Source organism: Hemitrygon akajei, chromosome 9, assembly GCF_048418815.1.
Source record: "Hemitrygon akajei chromosome 9, sHemAka1.3, whole genome shotgun sequence".
Taxonomy (NCBI): Eukaryota; Metazoa; Chordata; class Chondrichthyes; order Myliobatiformes; family Dasyatidae; genus Hemitrygon; species Hemitrygon akajei.
In genome coordinates this window covers 7,806,339-7,824,264 of record NC_133132.1, presented here as the reverse complement: position 1 = coordinate 7,824,264, position 17,926 = coordinate 7,806,339, and the positions used below count along the sequence as shown (strand labels likewise).

At 45.4% G+C, this 17,926-nt stretch overlaps 1 pseudogene; it reads right to left on the bottom strand.

Annotated features, from left to right (window-relative positions):
- Positions 1-15,394, bottom strand: part of LOC140733785 (uncharacterized) — a 78,907-nt pseudogene extending 63,513 nt beyond the window's left edge.
- Positions 15,395-17,926: the final 2,532 nt, after the last annotated feature.

Genomic DNA, 17,926 nt, shown 5'->3' with positions numbered 1-17,926 from the left:
TCTCAACTCATGTCCTCTTGTTTGAATCTCCCCTACTCTCAACAGAAAAAAGCCTATCCACGTCAAATCTATCTATCCCCCTCATAATTTTAAATACCTCTATCAAGTCCCCCACAACCTTCTACGCTCCAAAGAATAAAGACCTAACTTGTTCAACCTTTCCCTGTAACTTAGGTGCTGAAACCCAGATAACATTCTAGTAAATCTTCTCTGTACTCTCTCTATTTCGTTGACATCTTTCCTATATTTCGGTGACCAGAACTGCACACAATACTCCACATGCGGCCTGATCAATGCCTTGTACAATTTTAACATTACATCCCAACTCCTATCCTAAATGCTTTGATTTATAAATGCCAGCATACCAAAAGCTTTCTTCACCACCCTATCCACATGAGATTCCACCTTCAGGGAACTATGCACCATTATTTCTAGATCACTCTGTTCTACTACAGTCTTCGAAGCACTACCATTTACGGTGTATGTCCTATTTGGATTATTCCTTTCAAAATGTAGCACCTCATTATTATCAGCATTAAACACCATCTGCCATCTTTCAACCCACTTTTCTAACTGGCCTAAATCTCTGTGCAAGCTTTGAAAACCTACTTCATTATCCACAGCGCCACCTATCTTAGTATCATCTGCATACTTACTATGCCAATTTACCACCCCATCATCCAGATCATTAATGTATATGACAAACAACATCGGAGATGGTACAGATTCCTGAGGCACACTACTAGTCACCGGCCTCCAACCTGAAAAAAACAGTTATCCACCACTACTCTCTGGCATCTCCCATCCAGCCACTGTTGAATCCATTTTACTACTTCAATATTAACAACTAAAGATTGAACCTTCCTAACTAACCTTCCGTGTGGAACCTTGTCAAAGGACGTACTGAAGTCCATATAGAAAACATCCGCTGCTTTACCCTCGTCAACTTTCCTTGTAACCTCTTCAAAAAATTCAATAAAATTTGTCAAACATGACCTTCCACGCATGAATTCATGCTGACTGTTTCTAATCAGGCACTGTCTATCCAGATAATTATATATACCATCTCTAATAATACTTTCCATTAATTTACCCACCACTGATGTCAAACTGACAGGCCTATAATTGCTAGATTGACGCTTAGATTTTTTTTTAAACAATGGAACTACATGAGCAATACGCCAATCCTTAGGTTATGTTGGCTCAACACATTGCTGTCAACTCTGATTCCCTAAGGGACCAATTTTATCCCTCACTATCCTTTTGGTATTCATACAACTGTAGAAACAGTTCGTATTTATTTTCACCTTACTTGCAAAAGCAACCTCGTATCTTCTTTTAGCTTTTCTAATTTCTTTCTTAAGATTCTTCTTGCATTCTTTATATTCCTCGAGCACCTCATTTACTCCATGCTGCCTATATTTATTGTAGATATCTCATCTTCCTAACCAAGTTTCCAATATCTCTTGAAATGCATGGCTCTCTCAAACTTTGGAAGCTTCCTTGCAACCTAACTGGAACATAAAGATTCTGTACCCTCAGAATTTTACCTTTAAATGACCTCCATTTCTCTATTACATCCTTCCCATAAAACAAATTGTTCAAATTCACTCCTCCTAAATTTTTCGCCTCTTCTCAAAGTTAGCCTTTCTCCAATCAAAATCTTCAAACCTGGAGCCAGTCCTATCCTTCTCCATAATTATATTGAAACTAATTGCATTGTGATCACTGGACCTGAAGTGCTCCCCAACACATACCCTCGTCACCTGACCTATTTCATTTCGTAACAGAAGATTAAACACTGCCCCTTCTCTAGTCGGTACCTCTATGCATTGCTGCAAAAAACTATCCTGCACACATTTTACAAACTCCAAACCATCCATCCCTTTTACAGTATGAGTTTCCCAGTCTACCTATGGAAAATTAAAATCTCCCACAATCACAACCCTGTGCTTACTACAGATATCTGCTATCTCCTTGCAAACCTGCTCCTCCAATTCTCGCTCCCCATTAGGTGGTCTATAATACACCTCTAAAAGTGTTACTACACCTTTCGTATTCCTCAATTCCACCCAAATAGGCTCGCTAGACGAGGCCTATAATCTATCCTGCCAGAGCACCGCTGTAATATTTTCTCTGACAAGCAACGCAACACATCCTCCTCTTGCCCCTCCGATTCTATCGCACCAGAAGCAACGAAATCCAGGAATATTTAGATGCCAATCACACACCTCCTGCAACCATGTTTCACTAATAGCTACAACCTCATATTTCCAAGTATCAGTCCATGCTCTAAGCTCATCCACATTTCTTACAATGCTCCTAGAATTAAAATAAATGCATTTAAGAAATTTTCAACCTCTTACTCTCTGCTTTATCTCTAACAGTACAAAGAAATTTACTGTCTTCTTTTTCTTCCTTCTCCCATACATCTGTTCCTACACTCTGGTTCCCCAAACCACTCATATCTAGTTTAAATCCACTGGAGCCTATCTAGCAAACATACCTGCAAGAATATTTGTCCCCTCCAGTTCAGTTGTAAACCGTCCCGCCGAAACAGTTCTCGCCTTCCCTGGAAAACTGCCCCTCCTGACCTCATAGTTATCTATAAATCCGAAGCCCTCCCTCTTGCACCATGTCTTCAGCCATGTGCTGATCTGCACTATCTTACAATTTCTAAACCCACCTGCACGTGGCACTGGTAGCAATCCTGAAGGTCCTTTCCTTTAACTTGGCACCAAGCTCCCTAAACTCAACTTTCAGAATCTCCTCACTCTTCCTACCCACGTCATTCGTTCCCTACATGGACCACGACATCCGGCTGCTCGGCCTCCCTCTTGATAATACTGAGAACTCGATCCGAGATATCGCGGACCCTGGAACCAGGGAGGCAACAGACCATCCGGGATTCTCGATCTCTTCCACAGAACCTCCTACCTGTCCCCCTAATTATCGAATCCCCTATCACTACTGCTCTCCTCTTTTCCCTCCTACCCTTCTGGGCTGAGGGTCCAGTCTCGGTACCAGAGACGCAACCACTGCAACTTGTCCGATAGATGGTCCCCAACAACAGTATCCAAAACGGTATACTTATTGCTGATGGGGACGGCCACAGGGGTGCTCTGCTCTTCCTGTCTATTCCCCTTCCCTCTCATGATCAACTGGACAAGAGTGCGGTGCAGAGAACTGGGAAGTAAAACCTAAACTGATTTTTTAAAATGTTCAAATGAAAGCTAACTTACCTCCAAAAGGTCCTGTATATTGTACGTAATGAAACACAATGTCCTGAATGAAATTAAAACCACACAGTAAGTTAAGACATTTTTAAATGATATCCACCGGCAAACACTGTAATGACTGCATTTCATATCTTTCTACCTGATATATTTGACCCTGAAATAGTATCCACCAATGTCTACTACAAACCTACAGCTACCTAGACCATTCCTCCTCCCACCCTGTCTCCTGCAAAAATGCTATCCCTTTCTGTCAATTCCTCCGCCTCCACTACATCTGCTCTCAGGATGAGGCCTTTCATCCCAGGAGAAAGGAGATGTCTTCCTTTATAAAAAAAGGGGCTTCCCTTCGTCCACTATGCTCTCCATCGCGTCTCACCTATTTCACGCACCTCTGCCCTCACCCCATCCCCCTGCAGGCCCACCAAGGATAGAGTCCCCCTGGTCCTCACCTATCACCCTACCAGCCTACCGATTCAACATCTAATCCTCCGTAACTTCCGCCACACCCTACAAGATCCCACCACCAGACACATCATCCCGTCCACCCCCCCACTCTCGGCTTTCCGCAGTGATCGCTCCCTATGCGACTCCCTTGTCCAGTCAATCCCCCATCCCTCCCCACTGGCCTCCCTCCGGGCACTCATCCCTGCAAATGGAAGAAGTGCTACACCATCCCCCACACTTGCCGATGTGGCCATTTATACATTGGGGAGACCCGCCGCAGACTGGGAGACTCGGTCCTCCAGCAGTGGCGGTATCTCCCTGTGGCCACACACTTCAATTCCTCAGACCACTCCCACTCCGACATGTCTGTCCATGGCCTCCTCTACCGTCAAGATGAGGCCACACGCAGGTCGATGGAGCTATACCTTATCTCCCGCCTAGGTAGCCTCCTACCTGCCGGCATGAACATTCAACTCACAGACCTCCGTTGCTACCCCTTACCCCATCACTATCTATAATTTTAGTCTGGTTCTCTTTCTCTCTCTTTCCCCCCTCACTATAATCTCTCCCCAGCCCTGCATTTCTTTCTCTTTTATTTCCCATAATTCTCCACCTTCCCCCCTAGACCATTTCCCTCCAGCCTATCACTTCCAGGCTCTCTACTTTATCCCTCCCCCCACTTCTTATCCCCCCTCTTCTTATCCCCCCTCGACCATCCCATGTTACTTCACTCCTGATGAAGGGTTTCGGCCCAAAACGTCGTCACTACCTCCTCCCATAGATGCTGTTTGGCCTGCTGAGTTCTGCCAGCATTTTGTGTTTTTATTTCATCCAACTTTTGTACGCGTTGAGAAGGGGTGGTCGTTTCTTCGGCAGTTTGAACGGGGCACGACTGCGCAAGTGCAGGAAAGTCCGACGGTGAGGCCGCGGGAGAGTTTAAAAAGCGAGCAGATTAACAGAGCGGGCGACGGAGCAGAGGGAGACCGAGTAGGAAGACTTCGGCGAGGAGAGGCTGAGGACGAGCTTGCTCCCTGTGAGGCAAGGCCGGGTAAGTTACTTTAATAACTCTAATTAACAGGAGTAGGTAATGGAGGCAGTTGAGTTCTCCGTTTGCAGTATGTGGGAAGTCACGGTTGTCCCTGATGAATACACCTGCAAAAGGTGCATCCAGCTGCAGCTCCTGACGAACCGGGTTAGGGAACTGGAGCTAGAGCTAGAGCTGGATGAACTTCGGATCGTTCGGGAGGCAGAGGCAGAAATAGACAGGAGTTTCAGGGAGATGGTCACCCCTAGGAGTCAGGAGACAGGGAGTTGGGTGACTGTCAGGAGAGGGAAGAGGAATAGACAGGAAGAGCAGAGCATCCCTGCGGCCGTTCCCATCAACAATAAGTATACCGTTTTTGACCCTGTTGGTGGGGACGACCTACCAGAGACAAGTTGCAGTGGTTGCGTCTCTGGCACCGAGACTGGACCCTCAGCTCAGAAGGGAAGGAGGGAAAAGAGGAGAGCAGTAGTGATAGGGGATTCAATAGTTAGGGGGACAGATAGGAGGTTCTGCGGGAGAAATCGAGAATCCTGGATGGTCTGTTGCCTCCCTGGTGCCAGGGTCCGTGATATCTCGGATTGAGTCCTTGGTATTCTCAATTGAGTCCTTGGTATTCTCAGGACGGAGGGTGAGCAGCCAGATGTCGTGGTCCATGCAGGGACCAATGACGTAGATAGGAAGAAGGAGGAGGTCCTGCAAAGAGAGTTTAGGGAGTTAGGTGCAAAGTTGAAAGACAGGACCTCCAGGGTTGCTACCCGTGCCACGTGCTAGTGAGGCTAGAAGTAGGAAGATAATGCAGCTAAATACGTGGCTAAGGAGTTGGTGCGGGAGGGAGGGCTTCATGCTTCTGGACAATTGGGCCTTGTTCCAGGGAATGTGGGACGTATTCCGACAGGATGGGTTACACTTGAACTGGTGGGAGACTAACATCCTTGCGGGAAGGTTTGCTAGTGCTGCTCCGGGGGGCGGGGGGGATTAAACTAGATTTGCAGGGGGAGGGGAACCAGAGTGTTAGAGCAGATAGTGAGGTGAAGGAGGATAAAGGTGATGCGAGAGCTGCGAGTATCGTGCATGGAGTAAAGCCAGATCTAACATAGAAACAGGCTTTGAGAAAAGAACAGCAGAATAAAGGGTAAGGGAGAAGGGTTAAAGTGCGTGTACTTCAATGCAAAAGCATCAGGAACAAAGGTGATGAACTGAGAGTTTGGATACATACATAGAATTATGATGTAGTGGCCATTACGGAGACTTGGCTGGTACCAGGGTAGGAATGGATTCTCAATGTTCCTGGATTTCAGCGTTTTAAAAGGGTTAGAAAGGGGGCGGGGGCAGAGGGGAGCGGGGGTGGCATTACCGGTCAGGGATACTATTACAGCTACAGAAAGGGTGGGTAATGTAGCAGGATCGTCTTCTGAGTCAGGATGGTTGGAAGTCAGGAACAGGAAGGGAGCAGTTATTCTACTGGGGTATTCTATAGGCCCCCTGGTAGCAGCAGAGATACCGAGGAGCAGATTGGGAGGCAGATTTTGGAAAGGTGCAAAAATAACAGGGTTGTTATCATGGGTGACTTTAACTTCCCTAATATTGATTGGCACCTGATTAGTTCCAACGGTTTAGATGGGACAGAGTTTGTTAAGTCTGTCCAGGATGGATTCCTGTCACAATATGTTGACATGCCCACTGGGGGGAATGCTATACTAGATCTCGTATTAGGTAACGAACCGGGTGAGGTCACAGATCTGTCAGTGGGTGAGCATCTGAGGGACAGTGATCACCGCTCCCTCACCTTTAGCATTATCATGGAAAAGGATAGAATCAGAGAGGACAGGAACATTTTTAATTGGGGAATGGCAAATTATGAGGCTATAAGGCTCGAACTTGCAGGTGTGAATTGGGATGATGTTTTTGCAGGGAAATGTACTATGGACATGTGGTCGATGTTTAAGTATCTCTTGCAGGATGTTAGGGATAAATTGGTCCCGGTGAGGAAGATAACGAATGGTAGGGTGAAGGAACCATAGGTGACAAGTGAGGTGGAGAATCTAGTCAGGTGGAAGAAGGCAGCATACATGAGGTTTAGGAAGCAAGGATCAGATGGGTCTATTGAGGAATACAGAGTAGCAAGAAAGGAGCTTAAGAAGGGGCTGAGGAGAGCAAGAAGGAGTCATAAGAAGGCATTGGTGAGTAGGGTAAAGGAAAACCCTAAGGTATTCTTAAATTTTGTGAAGAACAAAAGGTTGACAGGAAGCATTGGAAAAGGTACAGAGGAGATTTACCAGGATGCTGCCTGGTTTAGAGTGTATGGATTATGATCAGAGATTAAGGGAGCTATGGGTTTAACTCTGGAGAGAAGGAGGATGAGAGGAGACATGATCGAGGTGTACAAGATATTAAGAGGAATAGATAGTGGATAGCCAGCTCCTCTTCCCCAAGGCACCACTGCTCAGTACACGAGGACATGGCTTTAAGGTAAGGGGAGGGAAGTTCAAGGGTGATATTAGAGGAAGGTTTTTTACTCAGAGAGTCGTTGCGTCGTGGAATGAACTGCCTGAGTCAGTGGTGGAGGCAGATACACAGGCGGAATTTAAGAGACTACTAGACAGATATATGGAGGAATTTAAAGTGGAGGGTTTAAGGGTCGACACAACATTGTGGGCCGAAAGGCCCGTACTGTGCTGTATTGTTGTATGTTCGGGAGGTGGTGAGAAAGGGGCTGATCCCGGGATTGTGGAGATCGGGGGCCTGTTGCAGTGGGAAAGGGCCGGAACCGAGTTCTGCCAGATGGCTGAAGGCTCCGAGCTCTCCGGTCCCGCAGCCCGGTTTTAGCTTTGCACCCGAGCCCGGGCTGTGGGATCAGTTAGTTGTCGTTCCCAAGCTGGGAGAGGGTTTGGAGTGAAGGGGATCTGTCTGTGTGTGGGTAGAGGTTATGGGTGGACTGTGGGTGTGGGGTGAGTGGAGGGAAGGGTGTGTGACCGTAGTCGGGGGCGGGCGGGAGGGGGTTTGCTGCTGTGAGAAAGTGGGATGATGGGACGTTCCATGACCCGAGTCAAATAAAGTTGGAAACAGGAGGATTTCGCCCGTTGTATCGGATCTTTTCAGTGAGCAACAATTCTCTTTTCATATGAATTACTGTATAATCTTGCTGTTAACATTGTGTTTGTTACAAAGCCCAAGAGTCTGGGAAGAGCTGTCACCGTCATGGGCTCTTAGTGAAGATTGGGATGGCGGTGGGGTGTCAGTGACCTCTGTATTTGAGAATGACAGGGGTTATAACATCCTCCTGTGAGATATAAATGTCCTTACAGTGGATTCGGATCTGGTGGCATATCTGGAGTTTGCAAAGGAGAAAGGAATAGGGAAAGGACTGAGGAAAGAGAGATTTAACCAGCAAATCGTCGTGCAGGGTGGAGGGGTACGGGAGCTGCCTGATAGATCATTTTAATTGTTTTTTATATAATCTCACAGATGGTGACTGACGGGGAGGCTTGGTGAGGGAGGATACCGGGAGGTGAGCAGGTCAGACACGTTATCAGGAGAGTGACAGTGATGTGATTTCCTGTGTCACGGGTATAGACAGTCATCTCCAGTGAGGAGTTTGTGTGGAGATGCAGCTTCCCTGGAGGCCGAGGAAAGAGGACTCACCAACAGGTGGAACCAGCTGTGGGAAGACATGGTTTGTCAGGCCTGACGACGAGCTGAATGTACCAGAACCTTCAGACTGAATCAGAAAACCATTCTGAGGCTATTTGAAATGTCAGAAGCAGGGGGGATGTGATCACATGTGCAGAGGGCCGGGGCGGTGTCTCCATCAGACCCTCAGTGTGATGGTTCAAGTTACAATGTGCAGGGATGTAAGCATAGTGTTTGGGGCCGAAGTTAATCACAGATTCTGACCCAGTGAGAGGGTTAGTTTTCCTGTAAGGAGGCAACATCAATGGAAGAAGACACAGAAACTTCATCAATTGCCAGTTGTTTAGCAGAAGTGACCAATCTGTATGTTACCTGACAGAATCAGATATTCACAGTGGTGTCAGAGGAGTTCAGTCTGGTTTATTTCAGTTTGGAGAGGGATGCGGAGTTTTGAAATCAATGCCTTGTGGCACTACCATCGTTAATTTAGCATGTCCGGAGTGGTGGGTCACACAGCACAGGAACAGGCCTTTGGCCGGCCATACCTGTTCCGACCATCCACTCACTGTCTACACCAGTCCCATTTATCAGCACCTGGTTCATAGTCCACTGATCCTGGGCAGTTTCAATGCTCACCCACTTCGTAAATGTGAAGAGACCTGCCTCCACCAACTCCTCGGGCAGTGTGTTCCCGATTTCAACTACCCTCTCTGTGAAAAGTCTCTTCCTCGGATCCCTCTAAACCTCTTTGTCCTCTGCTTGTGTCTATGCCGTCTGATCGGTGACACCTCTGTCCCAGGAATCTGGCCATTATGGGCATCAGAGGCCTTTGATATGGTTCAGCATGGTAAGTTGCTGTGGAAAGTCAGATCACATGGGATCCAGGGGAGCTGGCTAACTGGATGGCTTGATGGTAGGAAGCAGAGCGTGATGCTGGGAGGCTGTTTATTGAACTCGAGGCCCGTGCCTAGTGGTGTTCCACAGGGTTACACCCATTGCTCTCGTTATTTATTAATATTTAATTATATGTGCACAGTTTGTTGAGTTCAATGCCCTACTGCATCTTTCATTGATCCTGTTACTCTTCTATAGATTTGCTAAGTGTTCCTGTAGGAAAAAGAATCTTAGGGTAATATGTGGTGACATGCATGTACACTGATAATAAAATTTACTTTGATCTTGTCATCTGGATCAATAGCTTGGTTGAGAATGTACAGGGTATGGATAGTAGGTTTGTAGCAGGTAATGTCAAACAATTACTTTTTCGGAAAGATATTAAGTATAAACACTCCCCTCTGTTTCCCTCTCCACACTCTATCACCTCCGGCCCTTACTGCCTTCCCTCTCTGCCCCGTCATCCCTCGCACCCCCAATCTGAGCGTAAGTGAAGTATTTTTCGGGAATCTGAAGGGGAATTCTTCACTCAGATGTTGGTGGGAGTGTGGAATGAGCTGCCAGCGGAAGTAATGGATGTGGGTTCGATTTAGACACTGAAGAGAAACTTGGGTGATAACATGGATGGGAGGTGTATGGAGGCTATGGTGCAGGTAGTTGGAACTAGGCAGTAAAAACAAAATCAAGTTGGCATTGACTAGAAGGGCTGAAGGGCCTCTTTCAGTGCTGCTGGGCTCTGTGACTCTAATAATATTCTAATTTGTAATTTCCACAGTCAGTGCTTTGCTGCTAATGACTTAACCCAGAAATTTACCCAAACAAGAATTGAAAGACTCTTAGCTGGTGACAGAAAGCACTTACAAGCTGTGATACTTGCCAAAGAGGTTGTTACTAAGTACTGACCATGCAGGGTGCCCAAACTTCTGCTTTCGGCCCTTTTCCTTTTTTGTTATTTTGAATCTGTAAAAGATGGAAATAAAAAGGTAATCTTGCTTAAAATATTAAAGAAATGTGTCATCTTTAAATTTATGCCTTTTGGAAATCAGGTTATCTTTTACTCGCTTAACTATTCAGAGTAACACAAATTTTGACCAGGAGTGCCCAAACTTTTGCATGTCACTGTATATATCCTGTGCCTTCCGAATCACTTCCAGAAATTCCAGCCATTGCTGCTCTGTTTTCATCCTGCCCATGTTCTTCTCAAATCAATTTTGAACAATTTTCCTCTCATGCCTTTCTAATTCAGTTTATTCCACATCTGACCTTAGCTTCTCCTTCTCTAATGTCAGGGTGAATTTGATCATATTACGATCACTTGCCCCTAAGGGTTCTTTGAACTTAAGTGACCTAATTAATTCCGGTTCATTACAACACTCAATCCAGAATAGCTGATCCCCAATTGGGCTCAACCACAAGCTGCTCTAAAAAAGCATCTTGTAGGCATTCTAGAAATTCCTCCTCTTGAGACCAACACCATCCTAATTTTCCTAATCACCTGCATGACAAACCCCCATGACTATTGTAACATTGCCCTTTTGGCACGCATTTTCTATCTCCCATTGTAATTTGTGGACCACATACTTACTATTGTGTCGAGGTCTCTATACAATTCCCATCAGGGATTGTTTTTTTACATTTGCTGTTCCTTAATTCTACCCACAGAATCTACACCTTTCAACCCATGCCACCTCTTTCTAATGATTTAGTTTAATATTTTTCCAACAGAGCCACACAACCCCACTACCGCTTGTTCTTTCAAGAAACGTAATTATCTGGCAAACTAGAGGACCTGCAGATTCTAGCAATCTACAGAACTACACACAAAGTGCTGGAGGAGCTCAGCACGTAAGGCAGCATCTATGGATGGGAATCAACATTTCAAGCCAAGACCCTTCATCGGGACTCTTGACACCCACGTATCTGGAATATCAACAAGCAAAGAAAATAGAAAGTAGTGTGAAATAGGGAGAACCTTTGACAGAATTTAGTTCAGGGCTTAAAAAAAGTTGCCAAACAGAGCTTAACAGTTAACAAATACAACACAGGCAATAAACACTTTCATCAATACAGACATTGACTTTTTTAATAAAAATATCTTGGTCCCATTTCAATCAGTAAAATTTACAAAAATAAAAAGGAACTGAACTGACAACTTTAGAAACGACTATTTACTCTCAAACCCACTTGTATTAACACTCCCTTGGACAGAAGGGGGAAGAGAAATAACAAATGGAAAAAAAATAATCGCACAAAAGTCAGATAAAACTTCTAAGTATTTATTTTCATCAAAAATGACCAGGATTCAGCACACCATGTGTGTATATGCAATCGTGATAAGAAATACAGACCAGAAAACCTAAATGAGAGTCCAACTCAGAAAAATGAATCATCACTCTGGAAGAAAACATTAACCAGTGGAATGAGTATGACCCTCCATGTGAGACATCCCAACGATCTGAGCAGACGAGATGTTGACAAGGAGGCATCGCGCACCTGACAGAGAGTTGGAGACCTCTTCCCAGAAACAGAGGGGTTCCTTACAGAAATACAGGACAAGGTGGTAAACAAGAAAAAAAAATCAAAAATACATGAAATACAAACGAACAAGGCAGTAATTGCAGAAAATGCCAGGAGAAACCAGAGACAATCCAACACATTCATGGATCCTGCAGCAGTTTAACTCAATCTGATTACTTACAAAGGTACAATCAAGTGGCAAACATCATTCACCAGAATCTTGCTTTAAAATACAAACTCATGAATGCCCTCCATCACTTCATAAAGGCACCATAAAGTCAAGCTTGATCCAGTTTCAGAGTCAAAATCATACAAATTATATGATAATCAATGCATTATTTCAGAGAGGACAATCCATGTTGTTGTTCACACTCAGCCCAGAGATTTGAGGGGTGAAGATCATCTCAGACAGAACTGCAGTCAGCTCGACTTCTTCAGTCTGCAGGAAATTCAAGGGAAACCTCTTCACCCACAGACTGGTGACTGTTTGAACCCATCACCACAGTGAGAGCGAGAGGGGAACAACAGGGGAGGATTTAAAAGGACTGTCGTGGAACTGAATCACTGGCAGGGTCCAGCTGGCATGAGTTGACTCTCTACCGTATACTGGGTGTGTTATAAATTCACTAAGTACTGGAGGCAGAGTTCAAAATAGAACTGATTTATTTGTCTCAGATCCAGAATATTAAACTCCAGTCACATTAAAGGTGAATGTGCAGCAGAAGAAACTCCTCCCTTGCGCAGTGACCAGGGTGCAGAACTGGGTGTGGTGAGCAGCAGCAATAATTGCAGAGTTCAGCACCTACAGTCACTCCCGAAATTGTATTCAGCAACGGTGATGGACAAATATCCAGTATGCAGCTTATTGAAACTTTCTCCCCAGTGTGAACCGGGTAGTGTGTCACAAGGTTAGATTACCGAGTGAATCGTTTCCCACATTCACAGCAGGTGAACGGCCTTTCCCCAGTGTGAACTCAATGATGCACATTTGGTGGAGATGGCTGAGAGACTCTCTTCCCAATGACTGACCAGGTGATCGGCCTCTCCCCAGTGTGAACTCGCTGGTGTCTCTGTAGATGAGATGACCGAGTGAATCCCTTTCCACACTCAGAGCAGGTGAACGGCTTCTCCCCAGTGTGATCTTGCTGGTGTTTCTGCAGGGTGGAATATTGAGTGAATCTTTTCCCAGAGTCTGAGCAGGTGAAAGGCTTCTCCTCACTGTGAACTCGCTAGTGTGCCAGTAGTTCAGATGACCGAGTGAATCCCTTCCCACATTCTGCACAGGTGAACGGCAGCTCCCCGGTGTGAACTGACTGGTGTGCCAGTAGTTCAGATGACCGAGTGAATCCCTTCCCACAGTCTGAGCAGGTGAACGGCCGCTCCCTGGTGTGAACTGACTGGTGTGCCAGTAGTTCGGATAACTGAGTGAATCCCTTCCCACAGATGAAGCAGGTGAACGGTCTCTCCCCAGTGTGAAATCGCTGGTGTATCTGTAGATGAGATGACCGAGCAAATCCCCTCCCACATTAGCAACAGGTGAATGGGCTCTCCCCAGTGTGAACTCGCTGATGTGTCAGTAGTTCGGATGACCGAGTGAATCCCTTCCCACAGACTGAGTAGTTGAACGGCTTCTCCCCAGAGTGAGATCGCTGGTTTCTCTGAAGTTCGGAGGACTGAGTGAATCCCTCCCACAGATGAAGCACGTGAACGGTCTCTCCCCAGTGTGAAATCGCAGGTGTATCTGTAGATGAGATGACCGAGTGAATCCCTTCCCACAGTCCTGGCAGGTGAATGGCCTCTCCCCAGTGTGAACTGACTGGTGTCTCTGTAGGTGGAATGACTGAGTGAATCCCTTCCCACAGTCCGAGTAGGTGTGCGGCCGCTCCCCGGTGTGAACTCGCTGGTGAGCCATTAGGTCAGATGACCGAGTGAATCCTTCCCCACAAATTCAGCAGATGACCAGCCTCTGTCCAGTGTGAACTGACCGGTGTGTCCACGGGTGGAATGATCAACTGAAACCCTTCTCACACACAGAACAGGTGGATGGCCTTGTCCCAGTTTGAACTTGCTGAGATGACCATGTGAATCCATTCCCACAGACTGAGCAGGAAGGATGATCGAGTGAATCCCTTGCTCCACTTCTTAAATATCTGGACAGAGACAGCAAAACTGGTGTGTTGTGTTCGAGATTCTTGTAGATGAATTCCTTGTCATTTGTAACCTGTAAAAAGATTTACAAAATTCATCAATGGGTGTAAGACAACATTTCAGATGAGATCACTTGAGTTGTCAAGGTGTGATCTGGCATCGCATTGTTACTGTGAAGTTGAAACAAAGGTGGAGACAGAAATCATCTTCTAACTGGGCACAGTTCTGGTATCTGGAATGACCATCAAACTCTCTGATGCTCTTCCTGTCTCTATAAGAATGGGGCATTTCTGCCATCTCCAATCTGTGACCTGGCTCAGTTTGACTCTCTCCATTGGTATTATTCCCTGTTCCCACTGAGCTGCATGGGTTCCTGGTCCCACAGAAACTGAAACACTCTCACGCAAATAGCCTTTGTTGATGTGCAGCTGGGATTTTCTTTTATGTACCGTTAATTTAATGTGCTACAGCTTTAATGCCATGTAAATATCTCCTCTTCAGATGTATGGTTGGTCTGCACAACTGTTAAAAGGAATTAGAGTGAATATTAGTATTATTTAACGTTCCTGTCACAGTCATGGAAAAGACCAACACAGAAACGGACCCCTTTGGCCCATCTAGTTGGTGCTGAGCTATTTAAACTTTCTACTCCCGTACCCTTACCATCCAGGTACATATACAAACCTCCAACATGTTGCAATTGAGCTCACCTGCACAACTTGTGCTGGCTGCTCATTCCACACCCTAATGACTGTCTGTGTGAAGAAGTTTCCCCTCATGTTCGACTTAACGTTTCACCTTTCACCCTTAATCCATGACCTCTTTTTGTAGTCCCACCCCATCTCAGTGGAAAAAGCCAGCTTGCATTTATGCCACCTATAACCCTCAAAATTGTGGTATACCTCCATCAAATCACCCCTCAATCTTCTACATTCCAAGGAATAAAGCCCCAGACCTTTTCAATCGTTCCTTATAACCCAAGTCCTCCAGACCTGGCAACATCCTTGTGAATTTTCTATGAATTCTTTCAAACTCTTTCATGTCTTTCCTGTAGACTGGTGACCAAATCTGCACACAATACTCCAAATTAGGCCTCACCGATGTCTTGTACAACTTCAACATGACATCCATCTCCTGTACTCAGTACTTTGGTTTATGAAGGCCAATGAGCCAAAACCTTTCTTTCCGTCCCTATCGAACTGTGACACCACTTTCAGTGAAATATAGACCTGTATTCCCAGAACCCTTTCTTCAACAACACTCCTCAGTGTCCGACCAGTCACTGTGTAAGACCCACCCTGGTAGGTCGTACCAAAGTGCAACACCTCACACTTGTCTGCATTAACATCCACTTTCCATTTCTCAACCCATTTTTCCAGCGGCTCCAGATCGCACTGCTAGCCAGGATAGTCTTCTCACAGTCCACTACACTCCCAGTCTTTGTGTCATCCACAAATTTTCTGATTCGGCTAACCATGTTATCATCCAGATGACTGATATAGATGACAAACAACAACAGATCCATCACTGATCCCTGCGGCACACCACTAGTCAAAGTCCTCCGGTCAGAGAGGCAACCATCTGCTTCCACACTCTGGCTTCTCCCAAAGGCAGTGTCTCATCCAATTTACTGTCTCATCTTGAATGCTGAGTGACTGAACCTTCCTGACCAACCTCCCATATGAGACTTTGTGAAGCGCCTTGTTAAAGTCCATGTAGACAACATCCACTGCCTTGCCCTCAGTCACTTTCTTGATAATTTCCTCGAGAGACTCTATAAGATTAGTTAGACATGACCTACCACGCACAAAGCCATGCTGTCTATCCTTAATCAGTCCTCATCTATCCAAATACTTATACAGGTAGTCTCCGAGTTACGAACGTCCGACTTACGGACAGCTCATACTTATGAACCGAGGAAGGAGAACGCCATCTGCCATTTTAAGTCAATCGCGACACCGTCCACCATTTTAAGTCATTGCCGTTGACACAGTGTTGAGTGTTTAACTTTGTATTTGGCTTAAATTTTTCTTAGTAAGATTCACCCTAAACGCACCCCCCGTTCCAGTCGGCCGGTGGCTCAGTGAGATCAGCGCCGGGCTCGAGATTCGAGAACGGAGGTTGCTGAGTTCGATCCAGTGACAGACTGCTGCCCTGCTGGGTTGATGTCGATCCAGGGACTCCCGTGCCGTGTTGATGTCTAGCTCGCAACTCGACCTCTTAAAAACACACTGTCACCTCCAGTTTAAATTCCCCATGCGGAATATCGTGGAGGATCAAATACCCAAACACAGCACAGCCCCCACTTTTCCCATTTAGCCTGTCCTTAGGACCCAGTGGACCTCGGGACCCGCCACCAGCAGTGTTTCTGTTCCATTGACGGGAAGCGGTCGCAATTGAAAATAAAGTGGAAATAATAAAGCGTTTGGAAAGAGATGAAACGCCATCGGTCATTGGAAAAACATTAGGCTACAGTCAGTCAACGATCAGGACAATTTTACAGGATAACGGATAAAGTGAGAATAATGGAGCATGTGAAAGGCCCTGTCCCGATGGATGCTACAATTATTACTAAGCAACGCAGTCGTTTAATTATTGGAATACATACGTTTCCTAAGTGTTTTATATGCATACATGTAAATTATATACTATATACTAAGACAAACGTTTAACTAACTGACGCTAAATAATACCGGATGCACTTGTTCCGACTTATGTACAAATCCGACTTAAAGACGGACTTAGGAGAGGAACTCGTACGCAACCCAGGGACTGCCTATATATCCGGTTCCTGCACATACGTTCCAATAACATTCTCCCTACTGATGTCAAGCTCACCAACGTACAATTTCTTAGTTTACTTTTAGAGCCTTTCTTGAACAGTTGAGCAACATTGTCTGTCCTCCAATCCTGCAGTCCATTACCTGTCACTGGGGATGATTTACATATAGGTGCTTGGGCCCCAACAATTTCTGCACTTGTCATCCACAGGGTCCCAGGGAATAACTTGTCAGGCCCAGATTTATCCATTGTAACTTGCCTTAAGACAGCAAACCCCTCCACCTCTGTAATCTGTACAGGGTCCATGAAGTTGATGCTGCTTTGCCTCACTTTTATAGACTCTGTGTCCATCTCCCGAATAAACACAGATGCAAAAATATATTTAAAATATCCCCCATCTCTTTTGCCTCCTGTATAGCACCATTCTGATCGTCCGGAGGATTAATTTTTTCGCTTGCAATCTTTTTGCTATAAATGTATTGCTTTCTTTTATTTCTTTCATAAGTGTTCACTTGAATTTCCTGTACTTCATAACTACACCATGTGGTCCTATCTGCCTTTGCCTGGTATGCACCTCCTTTCTTGTAAAAAGGGTTGTAAAAGTAGTCAGCTCCATCTTGGGCACTAGCCTACAAAGTACCCGAGATATCTTCAGTGAGCGGTGTCTCAGAAAGGCAGCACCCATTATTAAAGACCTCCGGAACCCAGGGCATGCCCTTTTCTCACTGTTACCATCAGGGAGGATGTACAGAAGCCTGAAGGCACACACTCAGTGATTCAGGAACAAATTCTTCCGCTCTGCCATCTGATTCCTACATGGACACTGAACCCCTGGGCACTATCTCACATTTTTAATATATATTGTTTCTGTTTTTTGCAAAACTTTTAATCTATTCAATATCTGTATACGGTATAAAGAATAATAAAAAAAGATCCATTTATTTATTTGTTATAACAATCATTATTTAATTATATTTTATCTATATTTCTTCATGATTCGAAGCAAGAAGGCTGTGAGTGGAACGGCTGAGGGTGTTTTGGAGAGAAGGAATTTTACTACTCGTGGTAAAGACAGGCAAGACTGCGCAGGCCTGTGACGCCAGCCAGTATAGCAGGAAATGTTTAATAAGAAGACCGCCATATCCAGTGGGCAGCGGAGTGATAGGGCTTTGGCTCAAACGGGTGTAGGCGGTAACAGAACAAGGTAGGTTTAACTGTGTTAATTGTG